Source organism: Pleurodeles waltl, chromosome 7 (assembly GCF_031143425.1).
Source record: "Pleurodeles waltl isolate 20211129_DDA chromosome 7, aPleWal1.hap1.20221129, whole genome shotgun sequence".
Lineage (NCBI taxonomy): Eukaryota > Metazoa > Chordata > Amphibia > Caudata > Salamandridae > Pleurodeles > Pleurodeles waltl.
Window position 1 is genome coordinate 1492938599 of NC_090446.1, and position 18072 is coordinate 1492956670.

Consider the following 18072-nt stretch of genomic DNA (forward strand, 5'->3'; position numbering starts at 1 on the left):
AAATTCGTGGCTCCTCTCTGATTCCTGAACTTTCTGTCACCGAAATGAGAGGAAAAAGTGTTTTTTTGGCCAAATTTTGAGGTTTGCAAAGGCTTCTGGGTAACAGAACCTGGTCAGAGCCCCACAAGTCACCACATCTTGGATTCTCCTATGTGTCTAGTTTTCAAAACTGTGCAGGTTTGGTAGGTTTCCCTAGATGCCGGCTGAGCTAGAGGCCAAAATCCACAGCTAGGTGCTTTGCAAAAAACATTTCTGTTTTCTTTGTGAAAATGTGATGTGTCCACGTTGTGTTTTGGGTTTTTTTCTGTTGCGGGCGCTAGGCCTACCCCAACAAGTGAGGTACCATTTTTATAGGGAGACTTGTGGGAACGCTGGTTGGAAGGAAATTTGTGATTCCTCTCTGATTCCAGACCTTTCTGTCACTGAAATGAGAGGAAAAAGTGTTTTTTTGGGCAAATTTTAAGGTTTGCAAAGGATTCTGTGTAACAGAACCTGGTCAGAGCCCCACAAGTCACCCCATCTTGGATTCCCCTTGGTGTCTAGTTTTCAAAACTGCACAAGTTTGCTAGGTTTCCCTAGGTGCCGGCTGAGCTTGAGGCCAAAATCCACAGCTGGGCACTTTGCAAAAAACATTTCTGTGTTCTTTGTGAAAATGTGATGTGTCCACGTTGTGTTTTGGGTTTTTTCCTGTTGCGGGCGCTAGGCCTACCCCCACAAGTGAGGTATCATTTTTATCGGGAGACTTGTGGGAACACTGGGTGGAAGGAAATTTGTGATTCCTGTCTGATTCCAGACCTTTCTGTCACTGAAATGAGAGGAAAACGTGTTTTTTTGGCCAAATTCTGAGGTTTGCAAAGGATTCTGGGTATCAGAACGTGCTCAGAGCCCCACAAGTCACCCCATCTTATATTCCCCTAGGTGTCTAGTTTTCAAAACTGCGTAAGTTTGCTAGGTTTCCCTAGGTGCCGGCTGACCTTGAGGCCAAAATCCATAGTTAGGCGCTTTGCAAAAAACAGCTCTGTTTTCTTTGTGAAAATGTGATGTGTCCATGTTGTGTTTTGGGTTTTTTCCTGTTGCGGGCGCAAGGTCTACCCCCACAAGTGAGGTACCATTTTTATCAGGAGACTTGGGGGAGACCTGGGTTGAAGAAAATGTTTGGCTCCTCTCTGATTCCAGAACATTCTGTCACCGAAATGAGAGGAAAAAGTGTTTTTTTGGCCAAATTTTGAGGTTTGCAAAGGATTCTGGGTAACAGAACCTGGTCAGAGCCCCACAAGTCACAACATTGTGGATTCCCCTAGGTGTCCAGTTTTCAAAACTGTGCAGGTTTGCTAGGTTTCCCTAGGTGCCGGCTGAGCTAGAGGCCAAAATCCACAGCCAGGCGCTTTGCAAAAAACAGCTCGGTTTTCTTTGGGAAAATGTAATATGTCCACGTTGTGTTTTGGGGCTTTTCCTGTTGCGGGCGCTAGGCCTACCGCCACAAGTGAGGTACCATTTTTATCGGGAGACTTAGGGGAACGCTAGGTGGAAGGAAATCTGTGGCTCCTCTCTGATTCCTGAACTTTCTGTCACCGAAATGAGAGGAAAAAGTGTTTTTTTGGGAAAATTTTGAGGTTTGCAAAGGATTCTGGGTAACAGAACCTGGTCAGAGCCCCACAAGTCACCCCATCCTGGATTCCCCTAGGTGTCTAGTTTTCAAAACTGCACAGGTTTGCTAGGTTTCCCTATGTGACTGCTGAGCTAGAGGCCAAAATCCACAGCTGGGCGCTTTGCAAAAAACATTTCTGTTTTCTTTGTGAAAATGTGATGTGTCCACGTTGTGTTTTGGGTTTTTTCCTGTTGCGGGCGCTAGGCCTACCCCCACAACTGAGTTACCATTTTTATCAGGAGACTTGGGGGAGATCTGGGGGGAAGGAAATTTGTGGCTCCTCTCTGATTCCAGAACTTTCTGTCACCGAAATGAGAGGAAAAAGTGTTTTTTTGTCCAAATTTTGAGGTTTGCAAAGGATTCGGGGTAACAGAACCTGGTCAGAGCCCCAAAAGGCACAACATCGTGGATTCCCCTAGGTGTCTAGTTTTCAAAACAGTGCAGGTTTGCTAGGTTTCCCTAGGTGCCGGCTGAGCTAGAGGCCAAAATCCACAGCCAGGCGCTTTGCGAAAAACAGCTTGGTTTTCTTTGTGAAAATGTGATGTGTCCACGTTGTGTTTTGGGGCTTTTCCTGTTGCGGGCGCAAGGTCTACCCCCACAAGTGAGGTACCATTTTTATCAGGAGACTTGGGGGAGACCTGGGTGGAAGGAAATTTGTGGCTCCTCTCTGATTCCAGAACATTCTGTCACCGAAATGAGAGGAAAAAGTGTTTTTTTGGCCACATTTTGAGGTTTGCAAAGGATTCTGGGTAACAGAACCTGGTCAGAGCCCCACAAGTCACAACATCGTGGATTCCCCTAGGTGTCTAGTTTTCAAAGCTGTGCAGGTGTGCTAGGTTTCCCTAGCTGCCGGCTGAGCTAGAGGCCAAAATCCACAGCCAGGCGCTTTGCAAAAAACAGCTCGGTTTTCTTTGTGAAAATGTGATATGACCAAGTTGTGTTTTGGGGCTTTTCCTGTTGCGGGCGCTAGGCCTACCGCCACAAGTGAGGTACCATTTTTATCGGGAGACTTAGGGGAACGCTAGGTGGAAGGAAATTTGTGGCTCCTCTCTGATTCCTGAACTTTCTGTCACCGAAATGAGAGGAAAAAGTGTTTTTTTGGGCAAATTTTGAGGTTTGCAAAAGATTCTGGGTAACAGAACCTGGTCAGAGCCCCACAAGTCACCCCATCCTGGATTGCCCTAGGTGTCTAGTTTTCAAAACTGCACAGGTTTGCTAGGTTTCCCTAGGTGCCTGCTGAGCTAGAGGCCAAAATCCACAGCTGGGCGCTTTGCAAAAAACATTTCTGTTTTCTTTGTGAAAATGTGATGTGTCCACGTTGTGTTTTGCGTTTTTTCCTGTTGCGGGCGCTAGGCCTACCCCCACAACTGAGGTACCATTTTTATCGGGATACTTGGGGGAGATCTGGGAGGAAGGAAATTTGTGGCTCCTCTCTGATTCCAGAACTTTCTGTCACCGAAATGAGAGGAAAAAGTGTTTTTTTTTCCAAATTTTGAGGTTTGCAAAGGATTCTGGGTAACAGAACCTGGTCAGAGCCCCACAAGTCACAACATCGTGGATTCCCCTAGGTGTCTAGTTTTCAAAACAGTGCAGGTTTGCTAGGTTTCCCTAGGTGCCGGCTGAGCTAGAGGTCAAAATCCACAGCCAGGCGCTTTGCGAAAAACAGCTTGGTTTTCTTTGTGAAAATGTGATGTGTCCACGTTGTGTTTTGGGGCTTTTCCTGTTGCGGCCGCTAGGCCCACCCCCACAAGTGAGTTACCATTTTTATCGGGAGACTTAGGGGAACGCTGGGTGGAAGGAAATTTGTGGCACCTCTCTGATCCCAGGACGTTCTGTCACCGAAATGAGAGGAAAAAGTGTTTTGGGGGGCAAATTTTAAGGTTTACAAAGGATTCTGTGTAACAGAACCTGGTCAGAGCCCCACAAGTCACCCCATCTTGGATTCCACTTGGTGTCTACTTTTCAAAACAGCACAAGTTTGCTAGGTTTTGCTAGGTGTCGACTGAGCTTGAGGCCAAAATCCACAGCTGGGCGCTTTGCAAAAAACATTTCTGTGTTCTTTGTAAAAATGTGATGTGTCCACGTTGTGTTTTGGGTTTGTTCCTGTTGCGGGCGCTAGGCCTACCCCCACAAGTGAGGAATCATTTTTATCGGGAGACTTGTGGGAACGCTGGGTGGAAGGAAATTTGTGATTCCTCTCTGATTCCAGACCTTTCTGTCACTGAAATGGGAGGAAAAAGTGTTTTTTTGGGCCAAATTCTGACGTTTGCAAAGGATTCTGGGTATCAGAACCTGCTCAGAGCCCCACAAGTCACCCCATCTTATATTCCCCTAGGTGTCTAGTTTTCAAAACTGCGCAAGTTTGCTAGGTTTCCCTAGGTGCCGGCTGAGCTTGAGGCCAAAATCCACAGTTAGGCGCTTTGCAAAAAACAGCTCTGTTTTCTTTGTGAAAATGTGATGTGTCCACGTTGTGTTTTGGTGCTTTTCCTGTTGCGGGCGCTCAGCCTACCCTCACAAGTGAGGTACCATTTTTATCGGGAGACTTGGGGGACCGCTGAGTGGAAGGAAATTAGTGGCTCCTCTCTGATTCCAAAACTTTCTGTCACCGAAATGAGAGGAAAAAGTGTTTTTTTGGGCAAATTTTGAGGTTTGCAAAGGATTCTGGGTAACAGAACCTGGTCAGAGCCCCACACGTCACAACATCGTGGATTACCCTAGGTGTCTAGTGTTCAAAACTGTGCAGGTTTGCTAGGTTTCCCTAGGTGCCGGCTGAGCTAGAGGCCAAAATCCACAGCCAGGCGCTTTGCAAAAAACAGCTTGGTTTTCTTTGTGAAAATGTGATGTGTCCACGTTGTGTTTTGGGGGTTTTCCTGTTGCGGGTGCAAGGTCTACCCCCACAAGTGAGGTACCATTTTTATCAGGAGACTTGGGGGAGACCTGGGTGGAAGGAAATGTGTTGCTCCTCTCTGATTCCAGAACATTCTGTCACCGAAATGAGAGGAAAAAGTGTTTTTTTGGCCAAATTTTGAGGTTTGTAAAGGATTCTGGGTAACAGAACCTGGTCAGAGCCCCACAAGTCACAACATCGTGGATTATCCTAGGTGTCTAGTTTTCAAAACTGTGCAGGTTTGCTAGGTTTCCCTAGCTGCCGGCTGAGCTAGAGGCCAAAATCCACTGCCGGGCGCTTTTTTAAACAGCTCGGTTTTCTTTGGGAAAATGTTATATGTCCACGTTGTGTTTTGGGGCTTTTCCTGTTGCGGGCGCTAGGCCTACCCCCACAAGTGAGGTACCATTTTTATCGGGAGACTTAGGGGAATGCTAGGTGGAAGGAAATTTGTGGCTCCTCTCTGATTCCTGAACTTTCTGTCACCGAAATGAGAGGAAAAAGTGTTTTTTGGGGGCAAATTTTGAGGTTTGCAAAGGATTCTGGGTAACAGAACCTGGTCAGAGCCCCACAAGTCACCCCATCCTGGATTCCCCTAGGTGTCTAGTTTTCAAAACTGCACAGGTTTGCTAGGTTTCCCTAGGTGCCTGCTGAGCTAGAGGCCAAAATCCACAGCTGGGCGCTTTGCAAAAAACATTTCTGTTTTCTTTGTGAAAATGTGATGTGTCCACGTTGTGTTTTTTTTTTTTTCCTGTTGCGGGCGCTATGCCTACCCCCACAAGTGAGGTATCATTTTTATCGGGAGACTTGGGGGAACGCTGGGTGGAAGGGAATTCGTGGCTCCTCTCTGATTCCTAAACTTTCTGTCACCGAAATGAGAGAAAAAAGTGTTTTTTTGGCCAAATTCTGAGGTTTGCTAAGGCTTCTGGGTAACAGAACCTGGTCAGAGCCCCACAAGTCACCACATCTTGGAGTCTCCTAGGTGTCTAGTTTTCAAAACTGTGCAGGTTTGGTAGGTTTCCCTAGATGCCGGCTGAGCTAGAGGCCAAAATCCACAGCTAGGTGCTTTGCAAAAAACAGCTCTGTTTTCTTTGTGAAAATGTGATGTGTCCACTTTATGCTTTGGGGCTTTTCCTGTCGTGGGCGCTAGGCCTACCCCCACAAGTGAGGTACAATTTTTATTGGGAGACTTGTGGGAACGCTGGTTGGAAGGAAATTTGTGATTCCTCTCTGATTCCAGACCTTTCTGTCACTGAAATGAGAGGAAAAAGTGTTTTTTTGGCCAAATTCTGAGGTTTGCAAAGGATTCTGGGTATCAGAACCTGGTCAGAGCCCCACAAGTCACCCCATCTTATATTCCCCTAGGTGTCTAGTTTTCAAAAGAGCGCAGGTTTGCTAGGTTTCCCTAGGTGCCGGCTGAGCTAGAGGCCAAAATCCACAGCTGGGCGCTTTGCAAAAAACATTTCTGTTTTCTTTGTGAAAATGTGATGTGTCCACGTTGTGTTTTGGGTTTTTTCCTGTCGTGGGCGCTAGGCCTACCCCCACACGTGAGGTACCATTTTTATTGGGAGACTTGTGGGAACGCTGGTTGGAAGGAAATTTGTGATTCCTCTCTGATTCCAGACCTTTCTGTCACCAAAATGAGAGGAAAAAGGTTTTTTTTTGGCCAAATTTTAAGGTTTGCAAAGGATTCGGGGTAACAGAACCTGGTCAGAGCCCCACAAGTCGCCCCATCTTGGATTCCCCTAGGTGTCTAGTTTTCAAAACTGCACAGGTTTGCTAGGTTTCCCTAGGTGCCGGCTGAGCTAGAGGACAAAATCCACAGCTGGGCGCTTTGCAAAAAAACATTTCTGTTTTCTTTGTGAAAATGTGATGTGTCCACGTTGTGTTTTGGTTTTTTTTCTGTTGCGGGCGCTAGGCCTACCCCCACAAGTGAGGTATCATTTTTATCGTGAGACTTGGGGGAAAGCTGGGTGGAAGGAAATTCGTGGCTCCTCTCTGATTCCTGAACTTTCTGTCACCGAAATGAGAGGAAAAAGTGTTTTTTTGGCCAAATTTTGAGGTTTGCAAAGGCTTCTGGGTAACAGAACCTGGTCAGAGCCCCACAAGTCACCACATCTTGGATTCTCCTAGGTGTCTAGTTTTCAAAACTGTGCAGGTTTGGTAGGTTTCCCTAGATGCCGGCTGAGCTAGAGGCCAAAATCCACAGCTAGGTGCTTTGCAAAAAACAGCTCTGTTTTCTTTGTGAAAATGTGATGTGTCCACTTTATGTTTTGGGGCTTTTCCTCTCGTGGGCGCTAGGCCTACCCCAACAAGTGAGGTACCATTTTTATTGGGAGACTTGTGGGAACGCTGGTTGGAAGGAAATTTGTGATTCCTCTCTCATTCCAGACCTTTCTGTCACTGAAATGAGAGGAAAAAGTGTTTTTTTGGGCAAATTTTAAGGTTTGCAAAGGATTCTGTGTAACAGAACCTGGTCAGAGCCCCACAAGTCACCCCATCTTGGATTCCCCTTGGTGTCTAGTTTTCAAAACTGCATAAGTTTGCTAGGTTTCCCTAGGTGCCGGCTGAGCTTGAGGCCAAAATCCACAGCCGGGCACTTTGCAAAAAACATTTCTGTTTTCTTTGTGAAAATGTGATGTGTCCACGTTGTGTTTTGGGTTTTTTCCTGTTGCGGGCGCTAGGCCTACCCCCACAACTGAGGTACCATTTTTATGAGGAGACTTGGGGGAGATCTGGGGGGAAGGAAATTTGTGGCTCTTCTCTGATTCCAGAACTTTCTGTCACCGAAATGAGAGGAAAAAGTGTTTTTTTGTCCAAATGTTGAGGTTTGCAAAGGATTCGGGGTAACCGAACCTGGTCAGAGCCCCAAAAGGCACAACATCGTGGATTCCCCTAGGTGTCTAGTTTTCAAAACAGTGCAGGTTTGCTAGGTTTCCCTAGGTGCCGGCTGAGCTAGAGGCCAAAATCCACAGCCAGGCGCTTTGCGAAAAACAGCTCGGTTTTCTTTGTGAAAATGTGATGTGTCCACGTTGTGTTTTGGGTTTTTTCCTGTTGCGGGCGCATGGTCTACCCCCACAAGTGAGGTACCATTTTTATCAGGAGACTTGGGGGAGACCTGGGTGGAAGGAAATTTGTGGCTCCTCTCTGATTCCAGAACATTCTGTCACCGAAATGAGAGGAAAAAGTGTTTTTTTGGCCAAATTTTGAGGTTTGCAAAGGATTCTGGGTAACAGAACCTGGTCAGAGCCCCACAAGTCACAACATCGTGGATTCCTCTAGGTGTCTAGTTTTCAAAACTGTGCAGGTTTGCTAGTTTTCCTTAGCTGCCGGCTGAGCTAGAGGCCAAAATCCACAGCCAGGCGCTTTGCAAAAAACAGCTCGGTTTTCTTTGTGAAAATGTGATATGTCCAAGTTGTGTTTTGGGGCTATTCCTGTTGCGGGAGCTAGGCCTACCGTCACAAGTGAGGTACCATTTTTATCGGGAGACTTAGGGGAACGCTAGGTGGAAGGAAATTTGTGGCTCCTCTCTGATTCCTGAACTTTCTGTCACCGAAATGAGAGGAAAAAGTGTTTTTTTGGGGCAAATTTTGAGGTTTGCAAAGGATTCTGGGTAACAGAACCTGGTCAAAGCCCCACAAGTCACCCCATCCTGGATTGCCCTAGGTGTCTAGTTTTCAAAACTGCACAGGTTTGCTAGGTTTCCCTAGGTGCCTGCTGAGCTAGAGGCCAAAATCCACAGCTGGGCGCTTTGCAAAAAACATTTCTGTTTTCTTTGTGAAAATGTGATGTGTCCACGTTGTGTTTTGGGTTTTTTCCTGTTGCGGGCGCTAGGCCTAACCCCACAACTGAGGTACCATTTTTATCGGGAGACTTGGGGGAGATCTGGGTGGAAGGAAATTTGTGGCTCCTCTCTGATTCCAGAACTTTCTGTCACCGAAATGAGAGGAAAAAGTGTTTTTTTGTCCAAATTTTGAGGTTTGCAAAGGATTCTGGGTAACAGAACCTGGTCAGAGCCCCACAAGTCACAACATCGTGGATTCCCCTAGGTGTCTAGTTTTCAAAACAGTGCAGGTTTGCTAGGTTTCCCTAGGTGCCGGCTGAGCTAGAGGCCAAAATCCACAGCCAGGCGCTTTGCGAAAAACAGCTTGGTTTTCTTTGTGAAAATGTGATGTGTCCACGTTGTGTTTTGGGGCTTTTCCTGTTGCGGGCGCTAGGCCTACCCCCACAAGTGAGGTACCATTTTTATCGGGAGACTTAGGGGAACGCTGGGTGGAAGGAAATTCGTGGCGCCTCTCTGATCCCAGGACGTTCTGTCACCGAAATGAGAGGAAAAAGTGTTTTTGGGGGCAAATTTTAAGGTTTACAAAGGATTCTGTGTAACAGAACCTGGTCAGAGCCCCACAAGTCACCCCATCTTGGATTCCACTTGGTGTCTAGTTTTCAAAACTGCACAAGTTTGCTAGGTTTTGCTAGGTGCCGGCTGAGCTTGAGGCCAAAATCTACAGCTGGGCGCTTTGCAAAAAACATTTCTGTGTTCTTTGTAAAAATGTGATGTGTCCACGTTGTGTTTTGGGTTTTTTCCTGTTGCGGGCGCTAGGCCTACCCCCACAAGTGAGGTGTCATTTTTATCGGGAGACTTGTGGGAACGCTGGGTGGAAGGAAATTTGTGATTCCTCTCTGATTCCAGACCTTTCTGTCACTGAAATGGGAGGAAAAAGTGTTTTTTTGGGCCAAATTCTGACGTTTGCAAAGGATTCTGGGTATCAGAACCTGCTCAGAGCCCCACAAGTCACCCCATCTTATATTCCCCTAGGTGTCTAGTTTTCAAAACTGCGCAAGTTTGCTAGGTTTCCCTAGGTGCCGGCTGAGCTTGAGGCCAAAATCCACAGTTAGGCGCTTTGCAAAAAACAGCTCTGTTTTCTTTGTGAAAATGTGATGTGTCCACGTTGTGTTTTGGTGCTTTTCCTGTTGCGGGCGCTCGGCCTACCCTCACAAGTGAGGTACCATTTTTATCGGGAGACTTGGGGGACCGCTGAGTGGAAGGAAATTAGTGGCTCCTCTCTGATTCCAAAACTTTCTGTCACCGAAATGAGAGGAAAAAGTGTTTTTTTGGGCAAATTTTGAGGTTTGCAAAGGATTCTGGGTAACAGAACCTGGTCAGAGCCCCACACGTCACAACATCGTGGATTACCCTAGGTGTCTAGTGTTCAAAACTGTGCAGGTTTGCTAGGTTTCCCTAGGTGCCGGCTGAGCTAGAGGCCAAAATCCACAGCCAGGCGCTTTGCAAAAAACAGCTTGGTTTTCTTTGTGAAAATGTGATGTGTCCACGTTGTGTTTTGGGGGTTTTCCTGTTGCGGGTGCAAGGTCTACCCCCACAAGTGAGGTACCATTTTTATCAGGAGACTTGGGGGAGACCTGGGTGGAAGGAAATGTGTTGCTCCTCTCTGATTCCAGAACATTCTGTCACCGAAATGAGAGGAAAAAGTGTTTTTTTGGCCAAATTTTGAGGTTTGTAAAGGATTCTGGGTAACAGAACCTGGTCAGAGCCCCACAAGTCACAACATCGTGGATTATCCTAGGTGTCTAGTTTTCAAAACTGTGCAGGTTTGCTAGGTTTCCCTAGCTGCCGGCTGAGCTAGAGGCCAAAATCCACTGCCGGGCGCTTTTTTAAACAGCTCGGTTTTCTTTGGGAAAATGTGATATGTCCACGTTGTGTTTTGGGGCTTTTCCTGTTGCGGGCGCTAGGCCTACCCCCACAAGTGAGGTACCATTTTTATCGGGAGACTTAGGGGAATGCTAGGTGGAAGGAAATTTGTGGCTCCTCTCTGATTCCTGAACTTTCTGTCACCGAAATGAGAGGAAAAAGTGTTTTTTGGGGCAAATTTTGAGGTTTGCAAAGGATTCTGGGTAACAGAACCTGGTCAGAGCCCCACAAGTCACCCCATCCTGGATTCCCCTAGGTGTCTAGTTTTCAAAACTGCACAGGTTTGCTAGGTTTCCCTAGGTGCCTGCTGAGCTAGAGGCCAAAATCCACAGCTGGGCGCTTTGCAAAAAACATTTCTGTTTTCTTTGTGAAAATGTGATGTGTCCACGTTGTGTTTTTTTTTTTTTCCTGTTGCGGGCGCTATGCCTACCCCCACAAGTGAGGTATCATTTTTATCGGGAGACTTGGGGGAACGCTGGGTGGAAGGGAATTCGTGGCTCCTCTCTGATTCCTAAACTTTCTGTCACCGAAATGAGAGAAAAAAGTGTTTTTTTGGCCAAATTCTGAGGTTTGCTAAGGCTTCTGGGTAACAGAACCTGGTCAGAGCCCCACAAGTCACCACATCTTGGAGTCTCCTAGGTGTCTAGTTTTCAAAACTGTGCAGGTTTGGTAGGTTTCCCTAGATGCCGGCTGAGCTAGAGGCCAAAATCCACAGCTAGGTGCTTTGCAAAAAACAGCTCTGTTTTCTTTGTGAAAATGTGATGTGTCCACTTTATGCTTTGGGGCTTTTCCTGTCGTGGGCGCTAGGCCTACCCCCACAAGTGAGGTACAATTTTTATTGGGAGACTTGTGGGAACGCTGGTTGGAAGGAAATTTGTGATTCCTCTCTGATTCCAGACCTTTCTGTCACTGAAATGAGAGGAAAAAGTGTTTTTTTGGCCAAATTCTGAGGTTTGCAAAGGATTCTGGGTATCAGAACCTGGTCAGAGCCCCACAAGTCACCCCATCTTATATTCCCCTAGGTGTCTAGTTTTCAAAAGAGCGCAGGTTTGCTAGGTTTCCCTAGGTGCCGGCTGAGCTAGAGGCCAAAATCCACAGCTGGGCGCTTTGCAAAAAACATTTCTGTTTTCTTTGTGAAAATGTGATGTGTCCACGTTGTGTTTTGGGTTTTTTCCTGTCGTGGGCGCTAGGCCTACCCCCACACGTGAGGTACCATTTTTATTGGGAGACTTGTGGGAACGCTGGTTGGAAGGAAATTTGTGATTCCTCTCTGATTCCAGACCTTTCTGTCACCAAAATGAGAGGAAAAAGGTTTTTTTTGGCCAAATTTTAAGGTTTGCAAAGGATTCGGGGTAACAGAACCTGGTCAGAGCCCCACAAGTCGCCCCATCTTGGATTCCCCTAGGTGTCTAGTTTTCAAAACTGCACAGGTTTGCTAGGTTTCCCTAGGTGCCGGCTGAGCTAGAGGACAAAATCCACAGCTGGGCGCTTTGCAAAAAAACATTTCTGTTTTCTTTGTGAAAATGTGATGTGTCCACGTTGTGTTTTGGTTTTTTTTCTGTTGCGGGCGCTAGGCCTACCCCCACAAGTGAGGTATCATTTTTATCGTGAGACTTGGGGGAAAGCTGGGTGGAAGGAAATTCGTGGCTCCTCTCTGATTCCTGAACTTTCTGTCACCGAAATGAGAGGAAAAAGTGTTTTTTTGGCCAAATTTTGAGGTTTGCAAAGGCTTCTGGGTAACAGAACCTGGTCAGAGCCCCACAAGTCACCACATCTTGGATTCTCCTAGGTGTCTAGTTTTCAAAACTGTGCAGGTTTGGTAGGTTTCCCTAGATGCCGGCTGAGCTAGAGGCCAAAATCCACAGCTAGGTGCTTTGCAAAAAACAGCTCTGTTTTCTTTGTGAAAATGTGATGTGTCCACTTTATGTTTTGGGGCTTTTCCTCTCGTGGGCGCTAGGCCTACCCCAACAAGTGAGGTACCATTTTTATTGGGAGACTTGTGGGAACGCTGGTTGGAAGGAAATTTGTGATTCCTCTCTCATTCCAGACCTTTCTGTCACTGAAATGAGAGGAAAAAGTGTTTTTTTGGGCAAATTTTAAGGTTTGCAAAGGATTCTGTGTAACAGAACCTGGTCAGAGCCCCACAAGTCACCCCATCTTGGAATCCCCTTGGTGTCTAGTTTTCAAAACTGCATAAGTTTGCTAGGTTTCCCTAGGTGCCGGCTGAGCTTGAGGCCAAAATCCACAGCCGGGCACTTTGCAAAAAACATTTCTGTTTTCTTTGTGAAAATGTGATGTGTCCACGTTGTGTTTTGGGTTTTTTCCTGTTGCGGGCGCTAGGCCTACCCCCACAACTGAGGTACCATTTTTATGAGGAGACTTGGGGGAGATCTGGGGGGAAGGAAATTTGTGGCTCTTCTCTGATTCCAGAACTTTCTGTCACCGAAATGAGAGGAAAAAGTGTTTTTTTGTCCAAATGTTGAGGTTTGCAAAGGATTCGGGGTAACCGAACCTGGTCAGAGCCCCAAAAGGCACAACATCGTGGATTCCCCTAGGTGTCTAGTTTTCAAAACAGTGCAGGTTTGCTAGGTTTCCCTAGGTGCCGGCTGAGCTAGAGGCCAAAATCCACAGCCAGGCGCTTTGCGAAAAACAGCTCGGTTTTCTTTGTGAAAATGTGATGTGTCCACGTTGTGTTTTGGGTTTTTTCCTGTTGCGGGCGCATGGTCTACCCCCACAAGTGAGGTACCATTTTTATCAGGAGACTTGGGGGAGACCTGGGTGGAAGGAAATTTGTGGCTCCTCTCTGATTCCAGAACATTCTGTCTCCGAAATGAGAGGAAAAAGTGTTTTTTTGGCCAAATTTTGAGGTTTGCAAAGGATTCTGGGTAACAGAACCTGGTCAGAGCCCCACAAGTCACAACATCGTGGATTCCTCTAGGTGTCTAGTTTTCAAAACTGTGCAGGTTTGCTAGGTTTCCTTAGCTGCCGGCTGAGCTAGAGGCCAAAATCCACAGCCAGGCGCTTTGCAAAAAACAGCTCGGTTTTCTTTGTGAAAATGTGATATGTCCAAGTTGTGTTTTGGGGCTATTCCTGTTGCGGGAGCTAGGCCTACCGTCACAAGTGAGGTACCATTTTTATCGGGAGACTTAGGGGAACGCTAGGTGGAAGGAAATTTGTGGCTCCTCTCTGATTCCTGAACTTTCTGTCACCGAAATGAGAGGAAAAAGTGTTTTTTTGGGGCAAATTTTGAGGTTTGCAAAGGATTCTGGGTAACAGAACCTGGTCAAAGCCCCACAAGTCACCCCATCCTGGATTGCCCTAGGTGTCTAGTTTTCAAAACTGCACAGGTTTGCTAGGTTTCCCTAGGTGCCTGCTGAGCTAGAGGCCAAAATCCACAGCTGGGCGCTTTGCAAAAAACATTTCTGTTTTCTTTGTGAAAATGTGATGTGTCCACGTTGTGTTTTGGGTTTTTTCCTGTTGCGGGCGCTAGGCCTAACCCCACAACTGAGGTACCATTTTTATCGGGAGACTTGGGGGAGATCTGGGTGGAAGGAAATTTGTGGCTCCTCTCTGATTCCAGAACTTTCTGTCACCGAAATGAGAGGAAAAAGTGTTTTTTTGTCCAAATTTTGAGGTTTGCAAAGGATTCTGGGTAACAGAACCTGGTCAGAGCCCCACAAGTCACAACATCGTGGATTCCCCTAGGTGTCTAGTTTTCAAAACAGTGCAGGTTTGCTAGGTTTCCCTAGGTGCCGGCTGAGCTAGAGGCCAAAATCCACAGCCAGGCGCTTTGCGAAAAACAGCTTGGTTTTCTTTGTGAAAATGTGATGTGTCCACGTTGTGTTTTGGGGCTTTTCCTGTTGCGGGCGCTAGGCCTACCCCCACAAGTGAGGTACCATTTTTATCGGGAGACTTAGGGGAACGCTGGGTGGAAGGAAATTCGTGGCGCCTCTCTGATCCCAGGACGTTCTGTCACCGAAATGAGAGGAAAAAGTGTTTTTGGGGGCAAATTTTAAGGTTTACAAAGGATTCTGTGTAACAGAACCTGGTCAGAGCCCCACAAGTCACCCCATCTTGGATTCCACTTGGTGTCTAGTTTTCAAAACTGCACAAGTTTGCTAGGTTTTGCTAGGTGCCGGCTGAGCTTGAGGCCAAAATCTACAGCTGGGCGCTTTGCAAAAAACATTTCTGTGTTCTTTGTAAAAATGTGATGTGTCCACGTTGTGTTTTGGGTTTTTTCCTGTTGCGGGCGCTAGGCCTACCCCCACAAGTGAGGTGTCATTTTTATCGGGAGACTTGTGGGAACGCTGGGTGGAAGGAAATTTGTGATTCCTCTCTGATTCCAGACCTTTCTGTCACTGAAATGGGAGGAAAAAGTGTTTTTTTTTGCCAAATTCTGACGTTTGCAAAGGATTCTGGGTATCAGAACCTGCTCAGAGCCCCACAAGTCACCCCATCCTATATTCCCCTAGGTGTCTAGTTTTCAAAACTGCGCAAGTTTGCTAGGTTTCCCTAGGTGCCGGCTGAGCTTGAGGCCAAAATCCACAGTTAGGCGCTTTGCAAAAAACAGCTCTGTTTTCTTTGTGAAAATGTGATGTGTCCACGTTGTGTTTTGGTGCTGTTCCTGTTGCGGGCGCTAGGCCTACCCTCACAAGTGAGGTACCATTTTTATCGGGAGACTTGGGGGACCGCTGGGTGGAAGGAAATTAGTGGCTCCTCTCTGATTCCTGAACTTTCTGTCACCGAAATGAGAGGAAAAAGTGTTTTTTGGTGCAAATTTTGAGGTTTGCAAAGGATTCTGGGTAACAGAACCTGGTCAGAGCCCCACAACTCACAACATCGTGGATTCCCCTATGTGTCTAGTTTTCAAAACTGTGCAGGTTTGCTAGGTTTCCCTAGCTGCCGGCTGAGCTAGAGGCCAAAATCCACAGCCAGGCGCTTTTTTAAACAGCTCGGTTTTCTTTGGGAAAATGTGATATGTTCACGTTGTGTTTTGGGGCTTTTCCTGTTGCGGGCGCTAGGCCTACTGCCACAAGTGAGGTACCATTTTTATCGGGAGACTTAGGGGAACGCTAGATGGAAGGAAATTTGTGGCTCCTCTCTGATTCCTGAACTTTCTGTCACCGAAATGAGAGGAAAAAGTGTTTTTTTGTGCAAATTTTGAGGTTTGCAAAGGATTCTGGGTAACAGAACCTGGTCAGAGCCCCACAAGTCACCCCATCCTGGATTCCCCTAGGTGTCTAGTTTTCAAAACTGCACAGGTTTGCTAGGTTTCCCTAGGTGCCTGCTGAGCTAGAGGCCAAAATCCACAGCTGGGCTCTTTGCAAAAAACATTTCTGTTTTCTTTGTGAAAATGTGATGTGTCCACGTTGTGTTTTGGGTTTTTTCCTGTTGCGGGCGCTAGGCCTACCCCCACAACTGAGGTACCATTTTTATTGGGAGACTTGGGGGAGATCTGGGTGGAAGGAAATTTGTGGCTCCTCTCTGATTCCAGAACTTTCTGTCACCGAAATGAGAGGAAAAAGTGTTTTATTGTCCAAATTTTGAGGTTTGCAAAGGATTCTGGGTAACAGAACCTGGTCAGAGCCCCACAAGTCACAACATCGTGGATTCCCCTAGGTGTCTAGTTTTCAAAACAGTGCAGGTTTGCTAGGTTTCCCTAGGTGCCGACTGAGCTAGAGGCCAAAATCCACAGCCAGGCGCTTTGCGAAAAACAGCTCGGTTTTCTTTGTGAAAATGTGATGTGTCCACGTTGTGTTTTAGTGTTTTTCCTGTTGCGGGCGCTAGGCCTACCCCACAAGTGAGGTACCACTTTTATCGGGAGACTTAGGGGAACGCTGGGTGGAAGGAAATTTGTGGCGCCTCTCTGATCCCAGGACGTTCTGTCACCGAAATGAGAGGAAAAAGTGTTTTTGGGGGCAAATTTTAAGGCTTGCAAAGGATTCTGTGTAACAGAACCTGGTCAGAGCCCCAAAAGTCACCCCATCTTGGATTCCCCTTGGTGTCTAGTTTTCAAAACTGCACAAGTTTGCTAGGTTTCCCTAGGTGCCGGCTGAGCTTGAGGACAAAATCCACAGCTGGGCGCTTTGCAAAAAACATTTCTGTGTTCTTTGTAAAAATGTGATGTGTCCACGTTGTGTTTTGGGTTTTCTCCTGTTGCGGGCGCTAGGCCTACCCCCACAACTGAGGTATCATTTTTATCGGGAGACTTGTGGGAACGCTGGGTGGAAGGAAATTTGTGATTCCTCTCTGATTCCAGACCTTTCTGTCACTGAAATGGGAGGACAAAGTGTTTTTTTGGCCAAATTCTGAGGTTTGCAAAGGATTCTGGGTATCAGAACCTGCTCAGAGCCCCACAAGTCGACCCATCTTATATTCCCCTAGGTGTCTAGTTTTCAAAACTGCGCAAGTTTGCTAGGTTTCCCTAGGTGCCGGCTGAGCTTGAGGCCAAAATCCACAGTTAGGCGCTTTGCAAAAAACAGCTCTGTTTTCTTTGTGAAAATGTGATGTTTTCACGTTGTGTTTTGGTGCTTTTCCTGTTGCGGGCGCTAGGCCTACCCTCACAAGTGAGGTACCATTTTTATCGGGAGACTTGGGGGACTGCTGGGTGGAAGGAAATTAGTGGCTCCTCTCTGATTCCAAAACTTTCTGTCACCGAAATGAGAGGAAAAAGTGTTTTTTTGGGCAAATTTTGAGGTTTGCAAAGGATTCTGGGTAACAGAACCTGGTCAGAGCCCCACAAGTCACAACATCGTGGATTCCCCTAGGTGTCTAGTTTTCAAAACTGTGCATGTTTGCTAGGTTTCCCTAGGTGCCGGCTGAGCTAGAGGCCAAAATCCACAGCCAGGCGCTTTGCAAAAAACAGCTTGGTTTTCTTTGTGAAAATGTGATGTGTCCATGTTGTGTTTTCTGGCTTTTTCTGTTGCGGGCGCTGGGCCTACCCCCACAAGTGAGGTACCATTTTTACCGGGAGACTTAGGGGAACGCTGGGTGGAAGGAAATTTGTGGCGCCTCTCTGATCCCAGGACGTTCTGTCACCGAAATGAGAGGAAAAAGTGTTTTTTGGGGCAAATTTTAAGGTTTGTAAAGGATTCTGTGTAACAGAACCTGGTCAGAGCCCCACATGTCACCCCATCTTGGATTCCCCTAGGTGTTTAGTTTTTAAAACTGCACAGGTTTGCTAGGTTTCCCTAGGTGCCGGCTGAGCTAGAGGCCAAAATCCACAGCTGGGCTCTTTGCAAAAAAAAATTCTGTTTTCTTTGTGAAAATGTGATGTGTCCACGTTGTGTTTTGGGTTTTTTCCTGTTGCGGGCGCTAGGCCTACCTCCACAAGTGAGGTATCATTTTTATCGGGAGACTTGGGGGAAGGCTGGGTGGAAGGAAATTCGTGGCTCCTCTCTGATTCCTGAACTTTCTGTCACCGAAATGAGAGGAAAAAGTGTTTTTTTTGGCCACATTTTGAGGTTTGCAAAGGCTTCTGGGTAACAGAACCTGGTCAGAGCCCCACAAGTCACCACATCTTGGAGTCTCCTAGGTGTCTAGTTTTCAAAACTGTGCAGGTTTGCTAGGTTTCCCTAGATGCCGGCTGAGCTAGAGGCCAAAATCCACAGCCAGGAGCTTTTTTAAACAGCTCGGTTTTCTTTGGGAAAATGTGATATGTCCACGTTGTGTTTTGGGGCTTTTCCTGTTGCGGGCGCTAGGCCTACCGCCACAAGTGAGGTACCATTTTTATCGGGAGACTTAGGGGAACGCTAGGTGAAGGAAATTTGTGGCTCCTCTCTGATTCCTGAACTTTCTGTCACCGAAATGAGAGGAAAAAGTGTTTTTTGGGGA